The 27,717-nt window shown below is 40.6% G+C and overlaps 1 long non-coding RNA gene across 1 annotated transcript; it reads right to left on the minus strand.

Moving 5' to 3' along the window:
* Positions 1-610: 610 nt before the first annotated feature.
* LOC116057468 lies at positions 611-24,280 on the minus strand. Its single transcript, XR_004106831.2, has 3 exons — positions 24,268-24,280; positions 7,846-7,855; positions 611-682 (listed from the first exon to the last, which is right to left on the minus strand). It is a non-coding gene; the product is annotated as an uncharacterized LOC116057468 (long non-coding RNA).
* Positions 24,281-27,717: the final 3,437 nt, after the last annotated feature.

Below are 27,717 nucleotides of genomic sequence, written 5' to 3' on the forward strand. Positions count from 1 at the left end.
AAACCATGATCTTTCCCTGTTACGTCTCTGGTATATGGGTTAAAAAAGTAGTAGAAGTAAAAAGTAGCAAAACATGGTAATACTTAGCTAAGTAGCCTAAAGTTGAAGGTGTGTGCAACTTTCTACACAAAAAGGAAGGTTAAAACACAATACGCCAACACAAAGCTGTGCGCAACTTTCTTACACAATATACGGCTAAAAACACAACCCTCTTTAAAACTATTGTGCTCTTAGCCAGCGTCACATGGGCCTATGCTTTTCATAAAAAAATTATAACGTTAGCTGGCCTACATTCATTTTGTGATTTCGTCCTTCTTGTGTGGGAACGCCTTCCCCAATTGCCATGGCTTCTTCTGGCGCTGGATAATTGTCCTGGTACCGCTCCAATATGTTGCTGTATTTGGTTTGCACCGACTCCCAGTCTGTGTTTTCTGCCACCTTTGTCGCCTTATAAAAGGGATGCACCGAATCCAGGATTCGGCCGAATATTGGCTTTTTGACGGAGTTCTGTTTCTGCCAAACCTTAGAATTTTTTTCCACGAACCCTACGCTTGCACTACGCACGCTATGAGTTGTGCATGAAGGAATCTACAGACAGAAGTGAAAATGCAGCAACTTCAGGTACGGCAAAGGAAGGACAGTCACAGCTAAAAACCTGTGTTAACCAGACGACCATTACCAGCTTTGCTAGCCCTACACCGAGGATGGGATTAGAATTCGGTACTCGGTTTCGGATTCGGCAGAATCTTAACCAGTGGATTCGGTATTCGGCCGAACCCCAAAAATCTGGATTCGGTGCATCCCTACCTTGTAGTCGCGTGCTACTTTCAGTAACAGTTCCACCTCATAATCGGTCCAAACAAAGAAATCTCGTCTTGTTTTCCGCCATTGCTGCCGTTTATACGTCTTTTGTGTATAATGTGCATGTGTCACTTGAAGTGTCGATCCCCTCCCTCCGTTCCTCTCCCCCCTCTGTCTTACCCTGAAAATTCACCTCAAAACGCATCGAAAATGCAAACTTCAATGGGGAATAAAGACTAACAAGACAGATAACAACATTGAACACTACACAAACAGTAATTTATTTTTTTCATTTAGGAGATTCATTTTTCATAGTGACACAGGAGGTGCCGGATCCAATAAAAAAGGTTCCGGATCCAACGTCGGAGGTGCCGGAACATGTTCCAGCGTGTTCCGGCTCAAATTAAGCCCTGCTGCTAGCTAGTCAGAAGCAGAGTATGAGGCCGTGCTACGCTAGCAGCTAGGTGAGCATTATAACATGTGTTCCAAAGTGACCACGTTTGTCTCTGAAGTAAAGGCTGGACTACAATAGAGCTGTTTGGAGCAGTTTGGGAACAGTGTTTTCTGTTGGAGATGGTAAGTCCCTTTGGGGTGGACTTTGGGCTTTTTCACTTTGTAAACCTATAACATGCACAAAAAAGATATATAACACAATAAAGGAAAGGGGAAAAGCCAAAAAGCATAATATGAGCACTTTAACCAAAGAATGATCACGTCATAAATCTGTTTTGTGACGATTTTGGAAGGACATACGGTATTGTTGTCATTTATTTTGGACAGTTTCGTCCGTCTGCTTTTTTCCATCTGTTATTGTATTGTTTTGTCTGTTGTAGATTGCTGTGTCTTATAGTATTGTTTTTGTTCTGATCAACATTAAAACAGCAGCAACACAAGCCATTCTCTTCGCTCTCTTCAAGAGCAGCATTTTCCCCCGGCAGTGTTGCCACAGTTACTTTGAAAAAGTAACTTAGTTACTTTACAGATTACTTGATTTTAAAAGTAACTAAGTTAGATTACAAGTTACTTTATTAGTTACATTCAGCAGCTGCTGACAACACCCCGCCGCCGCCTCAACATAAAAATGACAACCGTGACAAAGCTGTTCTGTGAGGCAACTCTGCATTGACAGTAGGCCCCTAGTATGGATCTTGTTTACTATGGCACGAAACAAAGGCGAGTCAACCGTGTTTAAGGGCAGCATTTCCTCTACAACATACTGCTCGACCAACTTCTTCAACTCTCCCCCACTTACTGGTTTTGCACCGAAGTCCAGCTTTTGTTGTTTGGGTGGTGGGGGACCTTCTTCTCTCTGCTTTGCACCACCTGGTGGGACTTGCTCTGTAGTTTGACTGTGCAGTGCTGCGACTCCAAATGTTTCTTCAAATTTGACGTAGTATTTTTGTAGCTAGATAGCACTTTGTCGCCACCAGCAGAGTGTACAACGAACCTTAATATTGCAGTCTTTAGCTGACACAAACTCAAAATAGTGACTGTATTTCCAGCTAGAAAACGCAAATCTCTCTCCTCCCTCCATTGTTGTTTACGTTTGTGTCGCTGCATGGTACACGCTAACTGTCCACATGCTGAAAACGTGACTTGTCGTCGCATACGTGACTTCACTCCCCGAGACAAGAAGAAAGCAAAAACAATATATAATTTTACTAAGGAAAATGACAAAAATAGTAACGCACAGTGACTTGGATAAGTAACTTTAATCTGATTACTGGTTTGGAAATAGTAACGCGTTAGATTACTCGTTACTGAAAAAAGTGGTCAGATTAGAGTCACTGGGGCATCACTGTCCCCCGGCCACCATCACTAAGAGGGACCTCTATTTTGTTCTCAGCAGTGTGAACCTGGCCCCAGCAAGGTCCAATCTATCCTCCACTTTACCTCCTACCTCTGTCAGCACCTCTCAGCCTTTATTGTGCTGGCTGCCGTCTCGCCATTAAGCCCCAATTTAACAACCCAAAAGAAAAAAAAAAAAATCAAAGCTGCGGATAATGAAGCCAGCGACTGACTTCTCCTATGGAACTGGCCTCCTGCCATGTAGGACGGGTCATGAGAGTGATCACTATTATTTCAATATTCTTTTTAAACACAGATCATTACATACTTTAGTTTTTGTAGTTATAGCATATGTTGTACACCAGCTAAACATTTAAAAAAATAAATCCACAATCTGAATTTTAGCTTCAAATCAGCAAGAACTGATGTCACTGTTTTTCAAACTGCCCATATCTCATTTTGAAAAGATACTCTTCATTTATTTGACTGTCAACCTTTCTGTCAGAACTGCATGCATCAGCGTTATCTAAATGTCAGCATTAACCAGAATCACATTTTTTTTCTGTTCTTGTGCAGACGATGACAAATGTTAGTATTTCTGAAGTTCTATTTCTGAGTGATTCCTCACATTTAAGACAAAACATCAAGCCACGAAGTCCATCATTTAGCACCTAAAAGATAGATTATTATATTTTTCAAAAGCGTTTTATCAGCCAAGGTCATCAGTTACCTACTAGCTGGTAAAAAGAACACTGTAATTTCTCCTCATTTGCTTCTATCAGTCATTTTGTTAGAAAATATCTCATAATTTCCAAAAAGTGGCTAACATCTCCGCATGGAGAGAAACTTCTAAAATGCGAAGCAGCTGAGACGGGGTGACGCACCAGTTTCCTTCCCTTTACAAACAGACCAAGAGTAGATGATATATTATTTGCTCATGTCCACCTGTTTCTCGCCACCAACTCAAAGGAGATGATTTCTGAGTTTTTAGTTGCGTTCATGGTCCATCTTTTTTAATTTGTGAATCTGCGATTAAACCAAGTGGAAAGGTGTCCCTGAGTGTAAGTATTTCCCCTCACTAATTAGCAAAGCATCAGAATTACAGCTAACTGAATATAGTCCCCTGTATTGCTGAATTGACTGTTTTGAATACATCACAGCTAACTAAATATCTTTCATCGACATCCAGACACAACCAAGGTCTGGTTTTATATCTTAAAATGTGTGTGGTACTTTCTTGTGTAAATTTGTTTCATGTACTTTTATGTGCCCTTCTTTACATGTCAATTTGCTGACGCTTTTATCCAAAACCTATATATGTCAGAAGTCCCACACCTCTGGAGCAACCATGGGTTAAGTGTCTTGCTCAGTGACACATTGGTTGAAGTATCACAGTGGGAATTGAACCCAGATCTCCCACACCAAAGACATTTGTCATATCCACTGTGCCATCACCACCCACTTCTCTGAACAAACTTCCAACAACTCTTAACATGCACTTCAGACACCCCACGTGTACTCAAAGCACTGTGGAAATGGTTTTATCTAAAAGATTTCATCATCACTACCTGGGATTTCCATGAAATGGTTAGAAATGGCAGTAATTATCGTGGAAGCAAACGAGGAAGTCATGTGACCAAGTAAGAGAGCGCCAAATTCCGTGTAAGGAGGCAGGTTGAGTCAAACAAACACCGGACTTTCACTCGGAAGACAGGGGTTTGTGTCACGCGTGACAACAAAAGTCAACGGTCACCTTTTAAAATCAACCAAAGTTTAATGGACCTTAGTCGGTGACGCAGTTACGTTCTTATTTTGGTAGTTGTACGTGACTCATTATTAGTATTTTTGTTGCCTGAACTCAACTAGTTCCATTACACAACGTTAACCACGTGTTTAAAATGCCGGCCGTTATGTTAGATAGAACGGTCGCATTATTAAAACTAGCACCGCGGTCACGTGTTGAAAACGGCCACCATGCGGCAGTAAATACAACGTTCATATATATATTGCTTTGGGAGTCATAGGAAATCAACCTATTCTGTCATTTAGGTATGAGGATATGTTGCGTTTAGCAGGTAATGACTACCTCGCTCACCATTTTAGTTTAGCGTGTTAGCATGCTGACATTTAACAATAAGCACTAAATCCAAAGTACAGCTGAGGCTGAATGAAATGTTTTGCAGGCATTTGTTGATCAAAGTATTAGACGTAAATGTTAGATATATTAAGGGATCACCAAAGTTATTAAAATTGCTTCTGGGGAGGAGGGCGGGGGGGCATGAACATCTGCACCAGAGCTCATGGCAATTCATCCAATAGTTGTCCAGACATTTCACTCACTTCACTCTACAGCCGCGCTGCTCGTGAAAAACGGACGAACTTTAGAAATACCTGGTTTTCACAGGACTCTCGCTGTAAAAACATCCACTACTACTGTAGCCTACTTCCTTCTTACATCAGTAGCTGGATTATGAGAGTAGTGCATACTGTAATGAATAACCATTGTATTATAGCTCTAAGAACTTTAATAGGTATCGACAAAAAACATGGTTAGCTCGCTCTGTGCTCAGCCAACAATTACCAAACAAATTAGACTGTGTTTCCGAGCAGCACAGATGTTTGTTGTCTATTAAAAGCACAGATGACTCTTATTGGAAAAATGTCACAGAAATTGAGGGAAAGCCTCATTATCAGGTTGGTTTATTTGTTTTCAGCTTGCTCCCATTATGTGAAACAGCATTTTAGATGAGCCAAGGACTCTGCCATGGTTCTGTGGTCAGCAGAACGCAGTCCTTGGTATTGTCATGGGAAGCGGTGTATTTGGCCTTCATGCTCTGTGAAACTCTCTCCCCACCCCACCTGCATGGAGCCTTCCTCTGCGAATTCACTAATGAGGCTGAGCCAGGAGTCAATCAGCTGTAAGGGCTCAAATGTGCTTCTGAGGGGTTGCAGGCAAACCTGTGCAGCCTGCCAATTCGACATTCTCACATCTTTGCGCACCCATCATCTCCTCTATTCACTTCAGTCAAGCAAGCTGAGGCAACCGTGGGTGGCGGAAATGTCCGTCAGGTTGTGGCTGGTAACACAGGAGAGAGCACTCCAAGTGGAGCATTCACAGCTCTCGCACCCTGGAAATCATTTTCTAAAATTCTAACTTCTTTTGAAGGTAAAACCACACAGCAATTAAATGACAAAGTGTGACTGCAACACAATGAGCAGCTGAATCCTGACTTTGAATACGTTAATTTAAACTCATTGCGCTAAAAACACACTGGACGTGGAAGCGTTCTTTTTGGCGCCCATGTTATCCAATCTATTGTTATCAGTTCATACCAGCTGCGATTAGGAGCGGAGCGGCTGTGCCGGCCCGCGCGCTGCAGCAATTGCCTATTTTGGTCGCAAGCTGTGAGCAAATGTGTCAAGCCAGGTAGGTAATCAATAGAGCCCGACCGATAAAAGATTTTTAAGGCCGATATCGATACAAAGATTTGGCGATTTAAAAATCTGATATTCCGATATATCGGCCGATATATATTTAAAAGAAAATCCAGAAACACGTAACAAAAACAGATTTCCCTAACATTAGTTATTTGTAGTTATTTATGAGTCCTCACTAAAATAATATGATAATGTAGTTTAAAAATAATAAAATAAAAATTGTTTGTTTTATTGTCACAACAGAACAGAGGAACATCAAAATATATTAAAGTTCTGATAAATAAAATGTATAAAAATACAAACTTAAGATATGAAAAGTAAAGGGTTAAACACGAGTGTTGCCAACAGGGACGTTGTAGAGCGCCCTCTGGTAGACAAACTATGCAACGCCAACACTCATAACATGGTTGAAGGGTGTTTCGTCCGATTTTATTTTATTTTTTAAATATGTTTTAAAATTTATCGGCCATTATAAATGCCGATACCGAATATTATAAATGCCTAATATCGGCCGATAATATCGGCCCGCTGATATATCGGTCGGGCTCTAGTAATCAAACACAGGAAGGCCACAGCGCAACCGAATACTTTGCAAAATAAAAACCATTTCAAAATAAAGCACCCATGTTTATGGTGATTTTGGCTGTCTTGACTTCTCAGCTGTGTCTAGAGCGAGACAGGCTTACCAGGCGCCCGATCAGGCACGAATCTATGCATTGCAGTGCTTTGCTTCGCGTGTGGTTCGTTCCTGGCCTCACTCTGCCGACCCCATGTTTCACAATTAATTATTCTTTTCCGAAATATGACTCAGTTTCCGGCCTGCATTCATACAGTGGTCTGAAGGAAGCAGGGGGCTTTATGGCGAATATAATACGCCTTTGACACTCCCATTTCAATGGTTCACCATTCTACCTATAAACTGAGCTCCATTAAGTCCAATAAACGAAGTACTTTACGATCCATCATCACCCTCTTTCTATTTTTGGACTCTGCAGCCAAATATCTCTGAGCATCAGTCCAATAAAACTGTGCAAGGGAATCAGCAAGCAGAACAGCAGTTAATGTAGCTGTATAATGTATGGAGGGGTCGCAGAGGTCTCAGATATGTTGTGGTGTTGATAGTAGTGTGGGGGAGAGAAAGGTGGCAGAGTTTCCGTTGTTTCATATGAGAGGAATAATTCATATAGAGGGGAAAGAAATAACAATGTGTGACATCTGCAGCTGGTAGTGATTATTGTCGATATTTTCACCACTGCCACTTCCACTGAGCAGAGTGGTGTCTCGCTTAAAACATATCTCAGAGACATAAGAATAACAGCCTTTGATTGATATTCTGGGTGTGATGGTGCTTACTGCCAAAATTGCAAGTCTAAACAAAAATGTGGTCTATTGAAATTCTGATTCAGGCTTGCCCTAGTTTTCCCTCATATACATTTATATTGTTTGGGGCGGAGCTTGGGAATGGGGACTTATCGTAAAAAGATATTATCTTATAAACAAGTGTCTGCGAGGCAAGTACCTTTCTGTGTTCTTTGGTGCTATGATCTCTCTGGATGCTAAGAGAGACAGGCAATCTAGATAATTCTGCCCTGTAATCATCTTTTAGTTTGCACTGCTGACAACGGCATTACTGCTGAAGAAGTTCCACTACATGCCAAAGATAAACCTATACATTTTCTGCAGAAATGTGCGATAGTAAAATCAGTGTGATCATGCAGAGAAAATGACACTGTAGGTAATTATCTGTGCTGGATTCATTGTGTGTGTGTGAGTGTGTGTGTGTGTGTTTAACATGAAGGAAATGGAGTCCGGCTCAACACTGTGTGCACTCACTGCATATCTGTTCACATTTAATTTTAGTGATGTGATTTCGCAAAAGATGGCAAAATTAATTGAAGAGCTCAGCGGGCGGCGGTGCAAAACAAGCTTATGACTTCATGTCTTTAGATTGAATGTGACTCATGATGTGCAGTGAACACATGATGGAGATGAAAAACCATTACTTCATTTGCTTTTTGGCACTAAAAAAGAAAAGACATTTGTTTTCATTGTACCTGAAATACTTTCTGGTTTCTGATTCATCCCGGATGTGATTATTACATGGTAAAACTGGGAGATATGACGTGTGCTGATATTCTCATAGGCTTTCATTCTGAGCCAGTCACACAACTAGCATCAATTGTATGTTGAACCACTCCTGTTCAACCTGGTTTGGACATGCATACAGTAAAAGCCAAGTCAACAGCATTACTCTCTCCTGAAGGCAGCAATATACTAGAAATGTAATTGAGCATGCCCAAAATTAAACTGCTGTTGAACTGGTTTCAAACACAGTGCTGCGAGTAAATATCTGTATACTCACTGCGACTTGACGTCTGTTCACTTAGGGACACTCCACGACTCCTTGCCAGATGGGGCTGCTTGCAAACTGCGACTTCGAGATAGGAGAGAGAAATTAGAGTTAGGCAAATAACAGTGAGACAGAAGGGGATATTTTAGTAATACTGAAAAATGCAGCTGTAAATGTTATTATAAAAAAATATCTTTTGAGACTAAAAATATTAACTACCATTTGATGTTCATGCCTCATTGCTAATTCACTCTCTTGGTTGATTCATAAAGGTGAGTTCCCGGTGTAAAATATTCATCTCACTGCATGTGTTTTTTATAATCACTAATGTGTGCAATTTATACATCTGGCCCCTGATGAAGTAGTGACTCAGTATCGATGAATAACCTAATCAAACCCCCACTGACACGCTATGAGCATTTGTGCTACAGGCAGTTAGGGGAACTAAAGAAAAATTAAAGTTGATTCAGCTGGCATTCAGGCTGTGAAAACAGCTCAGGATTTGGACATTTGTCCTTCAGTTTTAATGAGTTTCTTTAAGAGCAATTGAAGAGAGGGAGTCAGACCCTGAACGGCACTGTGACACATATATACAAATATTCCCTCCACCTGGAACCCCTTCCATTCCAACGACAGAATGCATGTTCACATTGCGTAAGAGCTACGTACAGCAGACTGGCGAGGTCACGGTTGAATTCTGACGTGTAGAAAAACAATGCGATTCTCCGATGTCTATACAATCTGAGAGAAAAGATGGGACTGAAAGGGTCTTTGGGAAATATTGATCTTTATGTAACTGCATTCTGAGAAGCAGCAGCGTAGGAGGGATACTACATGGCTGCAACAGGAACTGAACAATAAAGCATTTGAAAGCAAAGTAACTGCCTGCAGCTTGTGCTTGCAACGCTGCAACCCCTTTTTACCTCAAAACACAAATACACGTTTCCTTACCAACTGACTGTTAGCTAAACCCCTCACCCAATAGCAGCTTAGCAAACGTAAATAGGCACGGCAAGCTACTATGTTTCTACAAAGTTTAGAGTAACATTTATGGCTCCGTTCTGCTCTTAATTTGGTTTTGGGAAATTTACACTCGATGCAAACTTGTTACACCAAAATAGCATTTTAAGTGGCTGTAATTGATGTATTTATAAGAACAACGTATCAAATGACAATGTGAAAGGGGTCACCTGTAGTGATAAACCTACGGAGAATTATCATCCTCAAAGCCTTTTCTCTTGAAAAAATGAAACAGTTGTTTGAAAACATATTTAATCTGCAATACAAAAACAATGTTGTTTCTTTACGTCCAATGCAAGGATAATCAACAGGTGAGGAACACTTTTACAGGTTTCTAGTGTAAAAAAAAAAAGTCAGCTGGAGATAGTGTTTTCAGCCAACTCATGAAGCTGACTTTATATTATATTAAATTTAAATGTTTATTTAATATAGCACCTTTTACAGAACAAAGTCACAAAGTGCTTCACAATAGAAGAAATCTTAAAAAATAAGACCATAAAACAGTAAAAAGAAACAAGCTATAAAACAATAAATATATAACTTAAAAACACACAACATTACAACATCACGAAACAGGTCAGTTTGAAAAAGTGAGTCTTCAGCTGTTTTTTAAAGTGGTCAACAGAAACCGCAGATCGTTAGTGTTGATGTTAATTAGCTAGCTAGCTATCTGCTAGAAATGAGAAGCTGCTTTTGTCTACCTGTCTGAAACGAAGGACCCATTGTTTCAAAAATGACTTTGAATTTTGAGTAGTAAATCTACCACTGCTATCATTAACTTCACATGTGCCACGTGAGAATGAAAGCTTGACACACATAGCATTAATTACAGGGGGAGGGGGCTTAATAAGTCAAGAGAGACTTTATTGTCATCCACCTATATACAGTGCAGTACCGCACTAGGGGAAAACAAAAGAATGAACGAATGAAGATAAGGTGCAAACTACAAAATACAAAAACAGGTCCAGAACAAGGTACCAGACAAGGTGTGACATATAGTGTAATGACACTATGGGTGTTTGTGTGCGTGTGGGTGTGTGCGTGCGTGTTTGTGTAAAAGAGAGGGTTGTGCCTGTTATGTTGAGCTTGGGGCAGCAGGGTGTTAAGGAGTCTGAGGATTGGGGAAGAAGCTTTTGCTGAGTCTTGAGATTCTTGCCCAGATGCTCCAATCCTGTTTTCCAGACAGCAGCGGGGTGTAAAGTCTGTGGGAAGGTTCCTAATGATCTTGGAGGCCCTGTTTGTGCAGCGTTTGGTGTAAATGTCATGAATGGAGGGAAGAGAGGCCCATATGATGGACTCTGCTGACTTTGTTATCCTCTGTAGGGACTAGCAGTCTGAGTTGTTGCAGTTCCTATACTAGACAGTGATGCAGCTGGTCAGGAAACTCTATGTAGAGACGCTGTTGTGCCATTTCGGTCAGGGAGGTGCAGTTGCGTGACCAGCTGAGGTCATCAGCGATGTGCACACCAAGAAACTTGGTGCTCCTGACTTGTTACACACAGGATCTATTGGCGAGAAGAGGGAGGTGGGCAGCATGGGTCTTTCTGAAGTCAATTTTCATCTCTTTTGTCTTATCAATGTTGAGAGACATTTTATTTTGACACCAGTTGGCCAGCTGTTTCACCTCACCTCTGTATGCTGTCTCATCATCATTGCTGATTAGGCCCACCTGTGTTGTGTCGTCCGCAAACTTGATAATTTGATTGGAGTCATATTTGGCGGAACAGTCTTGGGTCATTATTGTGAACAGCAGCGGGCTGAGCACACATCCCTGGGGGGCACCGGTGCTGAATGTAGTGGCTGTGGAGATGATGTTCCCAATGCACACTGTCTGGGGTCTCTATGTGAGAAAGTCCAGGACCCAGTTACAAAGGGAGGTGTACAGATCATAGACTGTAATAATAATGGACATAGCATCGTTGACGTCACCCATTGGTTTGTGGACTGCCGTTTTGAAGCCAGGAGTTAGCATTTTGGCCGTCGTCATCTTGGTATCTTGGAGCCAGAAGTGACCATATTTGGACAAAAGGGCGGCGGTAGGGAGAATGACGTGTCTAAGCTAGTGATGTGTATTGTTTCAATGATGCTGCTCTAAGCTAAATGCTATAAGAAAAAGTCTTGATTTTCAACCTGACAGTTATCCAGCAGAGTTGGATAACTCGTTATCAGCTGGCGGGTAAACGTAGGCCTCCGGGTACTGGTGCTGTTCATCAGCATGTACGGCAGTACACAGAGCTGGTTGAAAATCGTCAGACTTTCACTTAAATTACCAGTTACCGCTAGCGCTAGCTATCTAGCTTGGTTGGCAGACCGCTGAATAAGACATTTCTAGGTGACAAAAGTGTTCCAATTCACTTTGATGAAGTGAAAACACAGTGAGAGGGTCAACGTTTAAGATGAAAACTTGGGCGACACCCAAAAACAAGTTCAGGTCTATTTTAATGTCCACAATGCCATAGTTAGCATTGTTAAACCTCTACCGTAATTGACAGGTTGGCGTGTAGCCACGCCCCCCTAAAGCATAAGCAGAGCAGTCACATGGCAGAGCAATCAGCTGACTGGAGCAAAGCAGCAGGCAGGTACAGAAATAACTTCTAAACAATTCTCTTCCTTACAGAGACTAAACAAACATCCCCATCTGTCGCAACCATTAAGGTGTCAGATATGTTTAGCACTGAAGATCATCCCAAGGCATGCCTGGACGCTCCGGCTTGACCCAATGGTGCAGGTAAATTCAACTGAAATGCCACAAAACAAAACATTCATGAGTTGCCTCGTTTTGCCCGTCTCTCCCCATTCCTTCCCTCCTTCTTGATCAACCTGCCCACCGAATGCATTAGGAATTATGTGTGGCTGAAACGGACTAAATTGGTGTTGCCGGGCAAAAACCACACATTTACAAACAGAATGCTTTTCAAAGACTGCTCATTTGTCCATTGGCACCTGCTGTATGAACTATATTTTAGAATACCCAATAGATTTTATAACAGCTCCCTGAAGCAAAAACCTCACTCAACGCTTAATTTACTGTGTAAAAACTGCTGCTACGTGGCTGCTTTTATGACAGCAGGAAAATTGTATGTGGCTCAAAAAAGCTCACCATCTCACTTACCCTCCAACACCTTATTCAATAGAAATGAGACATGGCTACAGTGTAAAGAGCAGTGAAAACCATGTAAGGCCAAATAAATCAATCCTTCCCTAACTTGAGAGCTTAGATCACTACCTTGGCTCAGTGCAGATCACCTCGGGGAATGACCTAGATGTTTCAGGGACACACATGAAAAAGGAATTCAGTGGCTGAGCATTTCAAATAGCAGACTTGTTCTTAGCCCCAATGAATACATGAATGAAATAACCTATAAAAAGGCGTTTTTCCTACAAGGATATGTGAAATACATTAGTTAAGGTTCTATATGTCCATGTCAATTCAACCAGTTCACTGCCTTCACACTGCTTGTAACCACATCACTCTGATACCGTCCGAAGGCCACTTTGAGACAGATGATTGTTAGGTTCGGCAGTGATTGGCAGGACAACCAGCTACACTGCTACATGACTGGCGGCTGTTGTAGCTGGCAGCAGATGGGTGATATATTTTGACTGTGAAGGCTCATGCACACCTTCAATTCCTTGTAGACAGGTGCGTATATATAGGAAGGAGGACATGTCCACTGTCCTTTTATTTGCAATAAACTTGATTGAGAAATACAACGTTTCTGTCCTTTGTCAGGTTAAACAAAGGAATAAAGAACATTAGGGATGGGTATCGTTAACAAATGTTCGATACTACCAATACTGTGACTTCAATACCGGTTCCTAAACAAATTAATTCAATACCAATTTTATAGAACAAAAAGAAAGCAATGCAAATCTTTTTTACTTTATTTTTCAGCTGCTACTACGTGAGCCCTGTCTCTATGAGTAACGTAGAGTTTTTCCTGCGTGTCTCTGCAACGTGAAACGTTTAGACAGCCAATCACAGGCATTATTAGATCTTAGTAAAAGCATGCTGCATGCTTATTGGCTCACTGACACTGATCAGATTTACTCCTTAGGTATTGAAATTGGGTACTGAATGATGAGGCATTTTTCGATACTCAATACATTAGAGGCAAGTCAGTCGGTCAGTTCCTAAAAAGTATTGAATTCGGTACCCAGCCCTAAAGAACATTCTAGACAGATATTGTCAACACCTCCTCAGTTGAGGCTAATCAGGGACCATGAGCAGTCAGGTAATCAGCAAGCTTCCTGTCTCTTCAGTAACATATCATGGTCACCACCTTACCTTCTCTATACCACAACAGAAAGGAAGAGATGTCATGTTTTGTATGATTAAAGCTGCTTTCACACCGCCACGTGGCAACTGCCCAGACAACCGCCTACCTGCAAGAGCGTTCCCCAAAAAAATCTAAGTGTTTTTAAAAGCGGCGGCTGCCAAAGCCAGGCGGTTATCATCAGGAGTTCAGCACAACACAGTTCACTGTGCGGCAGAGCAAAATCTGGCACATGGGCACCAACCGTTTCATACCCCTAAAGTGCATAGCAACAGAATAATCATGGTAATTTCTGCATTCTCTGCAGTTTAATCAACGTAAAACAACTCTGCAGTAACTTATGAGATGTACAGGATAATCCAAAACAAGCACTGTGTTGGATTGCAGAATGCGTGAGCTGGAAAACAAAGAACAATCTGACACAAAACAACCATCCTCAAACACACAGCCCAGAATGAATTATCATGCTTTTAAAATAAATTGCAAATAAGAGCATTTGCATTTTTTTGTTGAACACGTTAAAGGTTACTGTATAAAGCTTACTGTGCCTGCTAATGTTTAGCATGTTGCTAAGGTTACGCAGGTTGCTTAGCAACTTTGAGGCAAGCATATCAATTCAGAACAGTGATTCAATTTCAAAGGATAATCCACAACAAGTTTGGCGTGGATTATCCCGCCTCTACCACAACCACAACATACAGTAACAACTGATATTTCAACGAAAAGTAATTGACAGAAACATCTTTGTAACCTGAAAAAAAAAAAAAACATTATGTTGTGACTTTAACAATAACAATTAGCGGAAGCCAAAGCCTCCCAGCTAAAAGTATTAATTTACAATGCTGAGGAGACTGTGCAGTTGTCTGTAAAATTATTTACTCCAATCAGAACTTCAGACTTCAACTATTCTCAGTGGCCATGGTAAAAAAAACGGTTTCAATGGACTTCCAGCCAACCAAAAAAAGAGGACTCACTCAGACCATGTTACTGTGCAGTACACAGTGCATAGGGGAAACTGAACAGAACATGAATTATTTAGTCAAAGGTCTGGGTTGGCAGCTCAGGTTTAAATGAGTGCAGAGCAGGGCTTTGCAAAACTTCACTGCCTTTTAAAAGAATATCTGACCTCAAGTTCTCCCACATTGTTAGATGTGAGATGTTCAGGGCCTTCTGGGATGCACTGATTTTGTAATGAAGTGTTTTAGTCGAGTCTTGCGGTGTACCTGCCTCGCCTGCTTTAGTCTGACAGCCTCCAGGGAACGGGTGTGAACTTGTTTTGCTCTGCTGTGGGTTGCATGTGGAGGCGGAGAAAGCGAGAGCTAAAAAACAAAAAAAATTGAAAGCAAGATTGTTTCTCAAATGTTTTGTGGTTGCATTGCATCACCGTTTACCGGGGCTACAGTGGGAGCTGAAATTGGTGTCTATGCTGCTTAAACAATGTATAATTATTTGATATCATCAAAATGGTGGCTCTTGAAAGAAGCACCTGTAGTTTAATTCTGGTGGCATCAGAAAGTGGCACAGCCAAATTCACCAGTACATCTTGATGAAATAGTGGTGAACTACTGTATTTGGTGAGCTAACCGCTAACACTAGGGCTGCACGATGTGAGGAATATATGCCGATATGACTGGCGATAAATAAACAGATATTAAAGTATGCTGAGTTCTGCATTTCTGCTGCTTTCAGTATTCTGCTACAATACAACATATAGCTTGTTGAATTTTAAACAAACAAAAGGAAATCATTTCCAACATTCTTTTATTGAACAAATTGAACATTGAATTGAATTTAAAAGGCAGCGCTAAAAATTAAATTACATTTCAAAGTGCAGTTTTCTGCTGATATTTTCTTCCAACTAACACAAAAAATCTCAGTGTCTTTCGCGATATGTCGCAGCCTTTCACAATGTATTTACTGCGCCAGTTGATATTGCGTTGACAATAAAAAAAAAAATCTATATATATTGTGCAGCCCTAACTTACATGCTAACAAACCAGGAACATGCTAGCGCTAGTCAGTCAAAATAGCTTCTTTCTATTTACTCTGTGGTGTGCCGTTTACTCCCCGCTGGTATACTGTGGACAAATAACACACAAATGACTGACCTACTGTATTGAAGTCTGGGGAAGTGCTTGTAGTATTTGATAAAAAACAGTAGTATTTGTAAAAAAACAAACAAACAGTATTTGACAAAAAGCCATTCAGGTACCATCATTGTAAGATTCTGGAGAAACATAATTTCCTCAATTTTGACAATTTTAGAGTTTTTTTTCAAATCTGTGCACAGTGTACACAGTTCTACATGGCTTGGCTCCCATCTGTTTACATGACTTGTCTATCTCCTCTCTGTTAGCTCTGTAAGATCCGCCAGAACAGCCTCCATACATAACTGCACTGTACCCTTCCGTCATACAACCTTTGGACAGTCAGCATTTTCAGTTAAAGCCATCACTCAATGGAATGCTATTCCAGACAGCATAACAACCTGTAGTTCCATCAGAAGCTTCAAATGTAGATTAAAATATTATTTAAAAACCAATCAACTTTGCAACCACTAACATCCTGCTTTTTTTACTTTTATTTTCTTGTTTTTCAACATGGTGCTGAACTGGTGTGTGTGTGTGTGTCACAATGTGCATTATTTTTGTTAATGTTGTCATGTTTTTTACTGCCTAGGGACTGCAGATGTAAATTAGCCTAAGGCTAACCCTGGTACAATGCATCAAATGGCAACATTCATGCAAAAAATTGTACATGGTCCCTAATAAATAAAATTAATAAATAAAACAAAATAAATAAAAACACACTCTTTCAGTTTTCATTTTACAAAAAAAAGAGCCATAAGAATCATCAGTAGAAGTCGATATTGAGATTCATCAAATCCATCGTTTGTTCAGTTAAAGTTGTTGAAATTTCATGATCTAGTTAGTAGATTACAGTATTCTGCAAATTATGTATAAAGCTCACAAGAGAAGTTTGTCTGCCAACATCCAGAGGTTTGAAAAAAGAGAAAGCCATTACAATTCCAACACAAAGAAAGCGGAAGGTCCCGGAAGTGGACTAGTTCTTTTGTGAGTGGTAAGGGGAGAGGAGGAAGGGAAGAGTTTTTTATTGAATTATTTGTTTTGTTAATGCATGTTTTGTGAAAGAGGGGCAGATTATAAGATTCATCTTCTTTCTGCTCCTTTTCATTTAGGACTTGTTTGTTTGAATACTGAAGTAAACGGTAACACTTTTTAACACTATTTAAAGGTATCGACATAATCGTGACATGACACTGTCATAACTATGACATGACACTGTCATGAACATGTCATAAACGTTATAAACAAGTCATAAACGTTTATGACTTCTGTTATTAAGTGTCTTGTTTTTGTCATGACAAGTTGACATTGTTTGGGTTGTTTTGATTATGACAAGTTGACATTAATCAAAGTGACATTACCAGAAGCTGTCTTGGTCATGACAGCCGACTGATAGCAGAGATTCCATTAAAAATGAATTTATCTCACAGAGAAATGTTTTTAAATGCTGGATCTTTTGTCTGGGGTGCCATATTGATAGGGAAAGTCTTAATAATTCATAGGGCCCACAGTTGCAGCCAGGCCGTGGTATTTTGAGCTGGTGTGGAGGATTTAAACAAAACTCGTGATATATGCTATAGATTTATTGAAGAGTTGGCTGGAAATATTTTGGCATGATATGCTGTTATCAACGTTGGCCACAAGAGTAAAATGAAAAATATATAGTACAATGGATGAGCAATGTCTCATCCTCTGCAATGTCTTCCATACCTCTTTTCTTTTCCTGTTTTTGTCACTAAACACCATCTCATGAAGCAGAAATGCCATAAAAATGGTCTTAAAAACAGAAAGAGCAGTATTCCCTGGGACTCTCTTCAAGGGTTGAGTGAAACGTCACCCAAATGAAGAATGGCAGCGATATCCAGCCAGAGGACAGCTTCCTCACTCTCCCTGTTTTTCTGAGCTCAATAAATCAGCTCAAGGTTCCTCAGTGATCCTCTGTGTGGCAGCGGGAGGGGATTTATCAGTCTCAGATAAAGGCTCGGTCCTCGTCAACGTTGGCTTTCACCCTCGGCGGGGAATTTATGAGAACTGGTGGCATTGTGTGTGCAGCCTACCTAGTTACACAACAGAGTGCAAAGGGCTGCACAACAAGACAATCCATTGTGTTCACACTATTAATTTCTACCCCCGAGGATGCCGTTCAGACACAAATGGTGCTGCACACATTTATTTGCAAATGTGTAAAAGAACCTGCAGCAAAGAGACAACTGGTGTCACTGTGGTGTACAGCAGTTCACTCAAGTTTCTCAACGGTGCAATTCATAAAGCTTACAGCAGAGTCTTAATCCATTGCCAGTACACATACATGTAGGAGAAATGGTCCCACTGTATTACGCAATGGCGTTATTTATTTACTGAGTGCAAACGATCATTCACATTTTTCATGGATTCTCAAGTTATGACTCATATCACAGTGTGTCACAGAATGTAAGACGTTACCAGTATGGAATTACCACTGATCTTTTTTACCACTTATTTCATAAAACAATACAGCTTTAACTGGTTTCACATCCGGACGTCTATAACACTGGTAAACACATAAATCATTATACAATTTCAAGCTTCCCCTCATGTTATCTGCAGTATAAATAAATGTCATCTTTATGACAGTGCAATTACCTAATTACAGCTATTAGACCAATAGAATTAGCCTCTGCTAATGCTATTAGAGCACACAGTCCAATACATAAAGAATGAATTCCATTTTGAAAAACGCAAAGATAATGATAAAGTAATACCTTTTCATCTTTTGTTGGGGCTTGTAAAGTGAAATAAAGAATGTTTGTTAGAGGATTGCATGAAAACAATTCATGTGTGAATCGAAGCTCTCTCATTCTATGATCTAATTTGATTAACATTTCCCAAAATCGATTCTTCTATATACACAATGCTATGGTTTATCCTTGATAAAGAGGTTGAAATGAAGGAGATAGAACAAGTGTAGCGGTATGCAAATGTTACGCCGCCTTCACACTGGCAATTGAAATCAGCTCCGTAATACGCAATACGCCCCCAGCGGACGTCGTACTACCCCGTTGAAAAGCTTCGGAAGCGACTCACAAATATGGCGGAGAGACTAGAACGACTGATGTCTGAATGTACGATTCTCTATGACCTCTCTTATACAGATATAAATAGAAAGGCTGCTGCGTGGAGAAAAGTTGCCCAGGACGTTGACATGTCACGTCGGTTAAAGGTGATATAGCGGTATAATGTCAATAGTTCGATGTCTGTTGCTAGCTAACTAATTAGCATTAGCAGGTTTGTTTATCAGTACCTTAGCAACACTGGAATTGTCGGATAGGAACCGTCCGTAGCCTTTCGCAAGAGTTCAATTTTTTGAACGCATCCGGATGACCAACTGACACGACTTTTTTCGCACCGCACTCGTTCGGACCCATTCGCATGCAGTCTGCGAATCTCCATAGGAAATGAATGGCTTCCAGTCGTTACGAAGCCGTATCGGAGCTGATTTCAACTGCCAGTGTGAAGGCGGCGTTAGACTATAACAATATTCAGGTTTTTTCTGCAGTTTACGACATAAATACAGTGCTTACTGATGTTTTTGATTGAATATAAATGACAGGTAAGCTTTAATTGATTCAAGAACAAATCTGGTAGCATGCAATATTTTTCTGATTCATGAAAAGACAAAAACCAACAGTGAATGTATCTACTAACAGTGACGCTTGGTTCGGTGCCTTTGGCATTTGTTACTGACGCATAAAGTCTCCTTTAGAATCTAGCCCTTTGGTGTCATATTTAGAAGCGCTTGGTCGGGACTCTTGGCATCGATTTTTTTGGCGCTCTGCGTCTGGACGTACGTTTAACTGACATTCGGCACAATAACGGGACAGTTAAGTTTAGGAAAAGATGGTGGGTGGGGTTACAAAATGTACGTTTCCGTGACACACCAGACAAGAATGGGACACAAACCCAGGTCTCTGTGTTGTTTGATTCATCCATCCCCCCAACCTTCCTCCTTACGTGGATATTCGGTCTATCATACTACTCGCTACTGTTGTCGCTGTTAACATCATCTTACAGCACCGCAGTCGAGCTGCTGCTATGCCCGGTGCGTCCCATGCACGCGCTGAAGGGTGATTTTTGCGTCTGTATCTGACGCTGAGAGCCACTGAACAAAGCGTTAGTATTTTACTATTTGGGATTGAGAACAGGTTGCTACTAACTAGTATTGTCTGTGTATCACAGTCTTATAGCCTATATCTTCTTCCTCTGTGTCCTAGAGCTCCATTGTTGTCCAAAAACTATTAAAACACATCAATGAGCAACACTGTTGCACTGGGTGACATGTTTCTTCATTACCATGAACACACACTGTAGTTTATTTAGACTCAATCCCACACACACACTGTCCTGCTGCCCCAAAAACTCACTAGTGCAACAGATGTGGATTAATCTGCAGCTGAAAATAGTCCCCAACAAATGCACCATTTACTTCTATTTGAGTGATGTCTACAGTGTGTGTTTTGGGAAATTAATGAGCCTTTTTAATATGAAAATATATATTTGTGACCCGTTTTTAAAGATACTAGTGCAGTGCTCGTTCATAAACGATTGCTTGGCCTGTGGTATTGCTGCTTGTTGCTTTCTCCAGAACCATTGTACCCAAAATTACTTACAGAAGGACCCCAAATGACTTAATATGCAACCCCACTGTATACTACTGACTTGTTTTTTTGTGTACTTCTACTTCAGAGGAAAACATTGTATTACTACATTTACCTGACAGAGAAATGTATAGATATACAAAGTTGAAACCAATGGGCTTGGGGCTGAGAGCCACAGACAGGGTAGGGAGGTTAAAAAGTATTAAGAGGCGGTAAAACACATTGTTGTTTTTGGTCTTTATTCATGGGATTTGTTGACAATAATTAAAAAAAAAAAACAGAGACTAACACCACCTTTAAACTAATGTGCACTGCAGTTGATTTGTAGTCGACCACGAGAATCTAAATTACATTTTTTGTTTAAATGTTTGCTGCTTGTGCTGATGTCAATGCAATGAAAGAAAAGTGATTTGCTGTTACAAACTTCAAATTCCAAGGAGATGAGATAAACCCCCCCACCCCCTCGCATGCAGTGTGCTGTCACAAAAATAAATACTGGCATGGAAGTGAGGCGCATTAGGCATTACTTTAACTTTAGAAACTGCTTTTCAAGAGTCATTTGTACTTTAAGAAGAAAAGATTAATGCATTTTAGGAAACTACACATTCCAGACTTTTTCATGAAACCCCTCATTTGCAGAATTATTTGATTTTCCTTCAGGTTGTTTTTTTCTTTACCGATAATGAAGGATCATTTGCCACAGACCATCAAGCGTACGCTCCAGATGCCTTGTCGTCATATCACGGGCTCTTAGATTCTTGAAAAGAAAGACATTCCCTTCTCATTAGTGGATATCCTGAGGCACAGCTGTCTAAATTTTTTTGCTTGTGAAGCTTTTGTTGTTGACCTCCGGGTGTTTTAGCCACCGCTCTCTTCTCATTCCTCCTCTCTGTCTCACGTACTCAGTTCATTCCTCGATTCCCTCCGATGGCTTCTGGGCAAACAGTGGATCTTTTTGTATCCCCCATAAAGGTCAGTTTATGGCACTGCATATTGAACATTTATAGCTGTATCCTTATTTGGTAATGCTGGTAATGAAGAGAGTGTGAATCCAATAGCCACATTAACCACGTACTGTGTGTCTTCAGGTTGTAGCCACATATTAGCTTCCTAGGTTTGATGTATTTTACCAACATGTGGCACATCCAATATTGTTACTGTATAAGGCCACAGGGGGAAATAAACTCAATCTCCTAGGAGCACTGAGCATTTCATCCGTAATGCGTGATCATTGCTGTCATCTCTCTCGCTCTCTCTTTCTCTCTCCTCGGTTCGGTCAGCTAAAATGCTTCATTTTCCATCCTGCTCTTATTATTGTGACAGTGAGGTTTTTTGATTTTAGCTGACTCAGGTTACTCTCTGCCTCATTGAGTCAAATCTGCTGAGTCACTGGCCGCAGGACCTCGCACCGTGTCTCATGATCAAAGGGGCTTGACCATCAGCAAAACCGAAACTTTAGACGTGTTAAAATTCGTACGTTCTGACACTTCTGTGAGCAAGGATACATCAGGTGAGCTGTACGCATAAAAATGTGACTTGCTCATTTGATTTCCGACAAGGCTTTTGTTCCCCCCTCCCAACCCCTTTTTTTGTGTGGATTTGTCAACTGTCTCTGTCACAGCCCCGGCCCGCTGGGGTTTTGTTTTGTATGCTGTTCTTCCTCTTAATTAACTTTAGTTTTTATACGACATGACAGTTCAGTCAAATTTCAACTCGAGTCTGACGTGAATTCTCCACAGTGAAATGAAATCTGCTTGCTCAACAGGTACAGCAGTCAACATAAAAATGTCTAAACATCCATATTAGGATATGACAAAAGGGTCTTGTTCACATGAAGCTGTGCCGTATGACATTAACCCCTCACCTACATCTTCTGTAGCATAATATTAATATAACCCAAAGGCATGAAACATAACTGATGCCAAAAATAGTCCATGGTGACATTTGATCAGTTTTAAAATTTAATTTAATTTAAAATAAGGCTCTTTTTTCATTGGAACTGTGATGATGAACACACTCTTTTACATCAAAGGCCTGGTGGTGTAACTACATAACATCAGCCAACATAGGAGTAGATTGGCCAGTACTGTAGAGCTGAAGGTTTCTGCCCTGCCCCACTGTGTAGCTCATCTGCAGCGAGACGTGCCTGCATTTCCACAGCGTGGGTCAATCAGTGAACCTTCCTGATTTTCGCAGCCAGAGATATAAAGTGAAAGAACACTCTGCAGCTTTTACTAGGTGTAGCAGTTGGCCAGGAGCGGTATGTTATATAAACTGGAATCCAAAAATGTTATGCACAATGAAGACGCAACAACCAACTCAGGCAATGCAGACGGCAGTGTCTTAGGGTGTTTTCACACATGAAAGTCCGAACCAAGGTCTGGACCAAGGTTCATGTTTTTGTTACATTGTATACATTTGATCCGGTAAGTTTTGGTTTCACACTGCAGTTATGCAAGCGCACTAAAGATCTATATGTGACAAAACTACGTCCTGCCATCATCACATACGTGAGCTGCGTCTCCAGATACTTATAATTGATTGGTTTGTAGACGGGCTTCCTCGTCCTCTCATCTCCTCTCTCTGTGTTGGAGTTTTTTCAGCTGACATGCTGCTCTCCCCTACTGCCGCGGCTCTTTTTGTTTTGTTGTGTTGTTGACAAGCGAGACACGGAAACTTTCTTTCTGGAGAATTTATTCAGAGACAAACGGAAACCTACACTGTACATTTACTACCACTTAACAAATAAACTGCTGATGTATTCTCTGCTCTGATAGCCGACAGCTGTCTGCTCTGAGCGCATTCACCGTCACACACTCTCTCATGTAGCCTACACACTAAGCACCAAGCTATTCCTTAAAGGAGCTTCCCTGGTCTTGTAACACAAGGAGAGCCTGCCAGAGTTTCTTGTATTTGGTCCGAAAGTCCGAACCATCCAAAAAATGCTTTCACACTATAAACGAACCGGACCATGGTTCAGTTTGGTCCGGACCAAGACCACCTCTTTTGGTCGGACCAAAATTTGGTCTTTTGATCCGGACCGTGGTCCGGGGGAGGTTTCACACCTGTAATTTTGGTTCGGATCAAACAAAAAAGTCCGAAAGTCCGGACCAAATGAGGTATGTGTGAAAACGCCCTTAAAATACTCACTTTTGTTGAACATGTTGGGAAATTAAATAGCCTTGAAATCTAGATGCACCCTAGCAGCAGCAAATGTAATTTGCAGCCAGGGTCAGTCTAGCAAAACTTACGCTCCGGTTGAGCTCTGCCAATGGTGAGTTCCCAGACCCAACATCTTGATGTGGGTCTGGCTTGTCAGGCTAGAAATTAAAAGGTTATGAAGAAGAAATCAGCTGTTCCTGTACCTGTTTACATAAGTGGCATTGTGTACTTTGTTTTTTGTACCTTATTGATCATCTTAATTGTTATATTGTTTTATTTGCACGCTTTCCTACTTTGTACTGGAACTGCTGCACAACAATTTCCCTTGGGTTAAATAAAGAACTATCTCATTGTTCAAAAACAATATTATGGTATTATTGCATAGCCCTTGGTTTAGCATGCTACCATAGTTACACAGGTTAGCTATGAAATGTGTATAATTGAAATGTGTTAAATAAGAATCTATTAAACTTAAGCTACACTATGTGTGCATTTTAACGCATTCCAGCCGAGAAACAATAACAGGTATTCCATCTGGTCAAAAACAGACACAAAAGCTGCTGCATGCACTCTCAGAAATGAATGTTACAGCCACATGTTCCTGATACTATGACTACTGTATATGTAGTCTGGATCGACGATAATCCCTGGCCTTGTAAAACTCTTGTTTGTTTCAGGAAACAACAACAAACTTTGTGCTAGCAAACTACACTCTGAAAAAAAGTAAGTTTTTGAGAAAATTTGCATCGTACAACAAGGCAGGCCTGCTTGGTTCTTTCTGGGAATAATTGTAAAGATTTACAAACAATATGTTTAACGTAACATCATTTACCCAACTGGGTCGTTTTGGAACCGATGTGGCAGCATTGCTGTGGACAAAGTAACATTACACAGGGCGTTTTCTTTTGCCGGGTGCAAATATTCCACCAAAACAAGTTCCTTTCCGAGACTATTTTGAAGAGCCAACGTAGCTGCGTACGGAGCTTAGCGCCGCCCAAGACGATTGTGATTGGTTTTAAGAAATGCAGTACAAATTATCTTACAGGCTATAGAAATGCATAACGGAATAATGTGCTGAAACTAGAAGACAAGTTGAGACAAGATCATTAATCTGCTCTTTTGATAATTGAATAACTGTTGAAGTCATTGGTTCCAGCATATGCTGACACTATGTTTGCTGATACTCTTCACTTTATATCATTTAAAACAAAATATATCTAGGTTTTGGGATGTTGGTTGGGAAAAACAAGCAACTTAAAGATTTCACCTCGGGCTCTGGAAACTGCCATTTGCATTTAAGTTATACTGTAACTTAAAAAGTTGGTATTGAGAGATGTGGTAGTGTGCTCTCTCTACTTTACCTTCTTTGGGATTAGAACCAGCAACCTTCTAGCAAAAAAAAACACAAACACTGTTCTCACCTTCACGTTACTTGGGTTAGGGTGCCCTCATTAAATGACCCACAGCTATTTGTAACTCTGTTCATAGCCACTGTCACAGCCACAGTAAATGGGAATATATTGGCCTGGCTATGATGAGGGCAAATAAAGGGGATAGAGAGGAGGGAGACGGTGGTGGAGGTGGTGGTGGGGGGGCAGACCTGACTCAGCTGAAGTGACACTCCTGGAAGTGGGTCAAAAGCACACACCTCAACCCCGAACCACGCAGACAGTCAGAGCCTATTAATTCAAAACCGTAAATGAGCAAAGTGCCATAAGACTCGCAAATTATCATAATATGTAAATTGAAATTGAGTAATAATGGTAGGCCGTACAGGTACAGCATTTGAGGCCAGTTCTGCCTTAATTATCAACATTAGCTTAGCACGGCGTGCCCCCCAGCACATAATAATAATGATGATAAATAATTCTCCCCCCAGTAGAGCGAAAAATACTCCTTCTCCGGCAATTCTAAAACAGGTAACAGACTCAGCTGTTAATCCTTTAAATGTGAGGAAGAGATGCTTATACATATTCATGCATATTAATGCCCTGCTGCAACCCAACCTGACAGGGGAGCTTATTAAATTCTGCTTCTTTAAAACCACCATGACATTCAGGAGTCTAAATCCTGTCCTAACCTTGTTAGCTTGTGTAAATAACAACCATGTGGGGGAACCGCAACACCGGGCCCCTCGACACAAGCAGCTAAATGAAGATGTGTTTTGGCATTTTCACCCAGGACAGTCAAAACACAACAGGGAGGGTGTACTTGTATGCATGGAAATCAGCCAGCAAACACTAATAATTAAAGTACTGCCTGCTCCTCTAAGCAGAGAAGTAAACAGCTAAATGCTGATCTAACTGGGGACGATCAGACTTTTTTAGTCCCAATACGATTCCTGGGCTGTGGGTATGGGCCAATGCCGAGTACCGACCCAATACCAGTGTTTAACGTATAAGCTATATGCCTCACTGTGTGGAAGTGATTTGGATCATTCTTTTATGTGTAGTCAAGACCAGGCTTGACTTAAATATTGCTTTCATAACTTTGTTGAACAAAATGTAACAATATATAGATAGAAATTCACAGAATTATTAAAATAATACATTGTGCACCACAATTCAAGTGTAAACCTTTTAAATGCAGCAACAAATTTTGAAGTAAAAGGCCAGTACATAATGTATACAGTATAGTATATAATAGAGATCTTCAACAGGGGGTCCTCAGAGTTACAGGGGGCCCAGCAAGTTATTGTTAGTTTTTTCAAACATTAAAATGTCTTAACATAAATCCCACATATTATTATCAAACATAAATGAGCCTATTTGTGAAACACAAACATTAATTATAGGCTTACTATCCTATAGGTAAGGTAGTCACTAAGATAGCCATCCACGGATACAGTAGAGGATTCACTGAGCCACATGTACTGTATGTTTACTAGGGATGTCCAGATCCGATCACGTGATCGGAAATCGGGCCCGATCACGTGGTTTCAGACTCGATCGGAATCAGACGTTACCTCCCGATCAGGACTCGGATATATGTATATATATTCTCATTATTTTTTAACACATCTATAGTTATGCGGTGGCACAGAGTTAGACCCTTTTGACTCCACACAGAAACAGCAACGCGTGACATCACTTTGTTGCAGAGACGCTATTGGTTAAGTGCCGGCAAAGTAGAACACGGAGCGGAAAGCTCCGTGTTCTACTCTGGAGGTATTATAAAGTTGATGACAACAACATTGCCATAGCAAACTGTGAGATATGTAACAGAAGTGCTCTGTTTGTTAACAGAGTTGTTGAATGTTAAAATAAGGTGAATTAAATAAAAAAAAAAGGAACATCCTGGATCTGTTTTTTCGCTCTTCTTTATTCTTTTTTTATATATTATAGAAGTATCAGATCGGGACTCGGTATCGGTAGATACTCAAAATCAAATGACTCGGACTCGAGGGCAAAAAAACCTGATCGGGACATCCCTAATGTTTACCATTAAAACATGATTTATAAAAAATCATGCCAACCATTATTATTTTAATAGCTTAGTATTAGCATTAAAAATAGATGTATTTAGGCTTTAGGCCGCTTTAGGAGAGCTTTATTGTAGGCCCAGTTTAATATGCAACTTAAGTTTATACAATATATGTAGTAGGGGGGTCCCTGATCCATGTCTCTCTCAGTTAAGGAGTCCTTGGCTTAAATAAGGTTGAAGACCCCTGGTATATAAACATGGAATTGAATTCAATAGATCAGCCCCATATTGTCACCAATATCCAATCTAGCTTTTTGAGTCAGTATCGGCCCGATATCCGATCCCAGTATTGGGTCGGTGCATCCCTAGATGCAACAGTAATATTGTAAAAAAAAAATTAAAATAACACAAATTCTTTTAAAATTAAAGGCACAAAGAGACAAGAATTCATCGAAAAAGCGACTTCAAATCCGTTTCAAACTAGACTTTTGTTTGCAGACTTTACAGAATCTCCTCTCTGTGCTGAAGCATAGGTGACTGAGTTTTCTTGGCAAACAAAGCTCCAAGGACCTGTATGAGTCGCAGCTGCTCGAAATTAAATGCAAGACATTAAAGTGCAGTTTTGTGTAAACTATGTTATCAGGCAGCATACACAAAGGCCCCGATTCTGAACCTTATAACAGTATAAAAACACGCCTTGTAATGAGGGGGCACTTCCTGAGAGCACTTCATAAATT

Source organism: Sander lucioperca, chromosome 18 (assembly GCF_008315115.2).
Source record: "Sander lucioperca isolate FBNREF2018 chromosome 18, SLUC_FBN_1.2, whole genome shotgun sequence".
NCBI classification, from domain to species: domain Eukaryota; kingdom Metazoa; phylum Chordata; class Actinopteri; order Perciformes; family Percidae; genus Sander; species Sander lucioperca.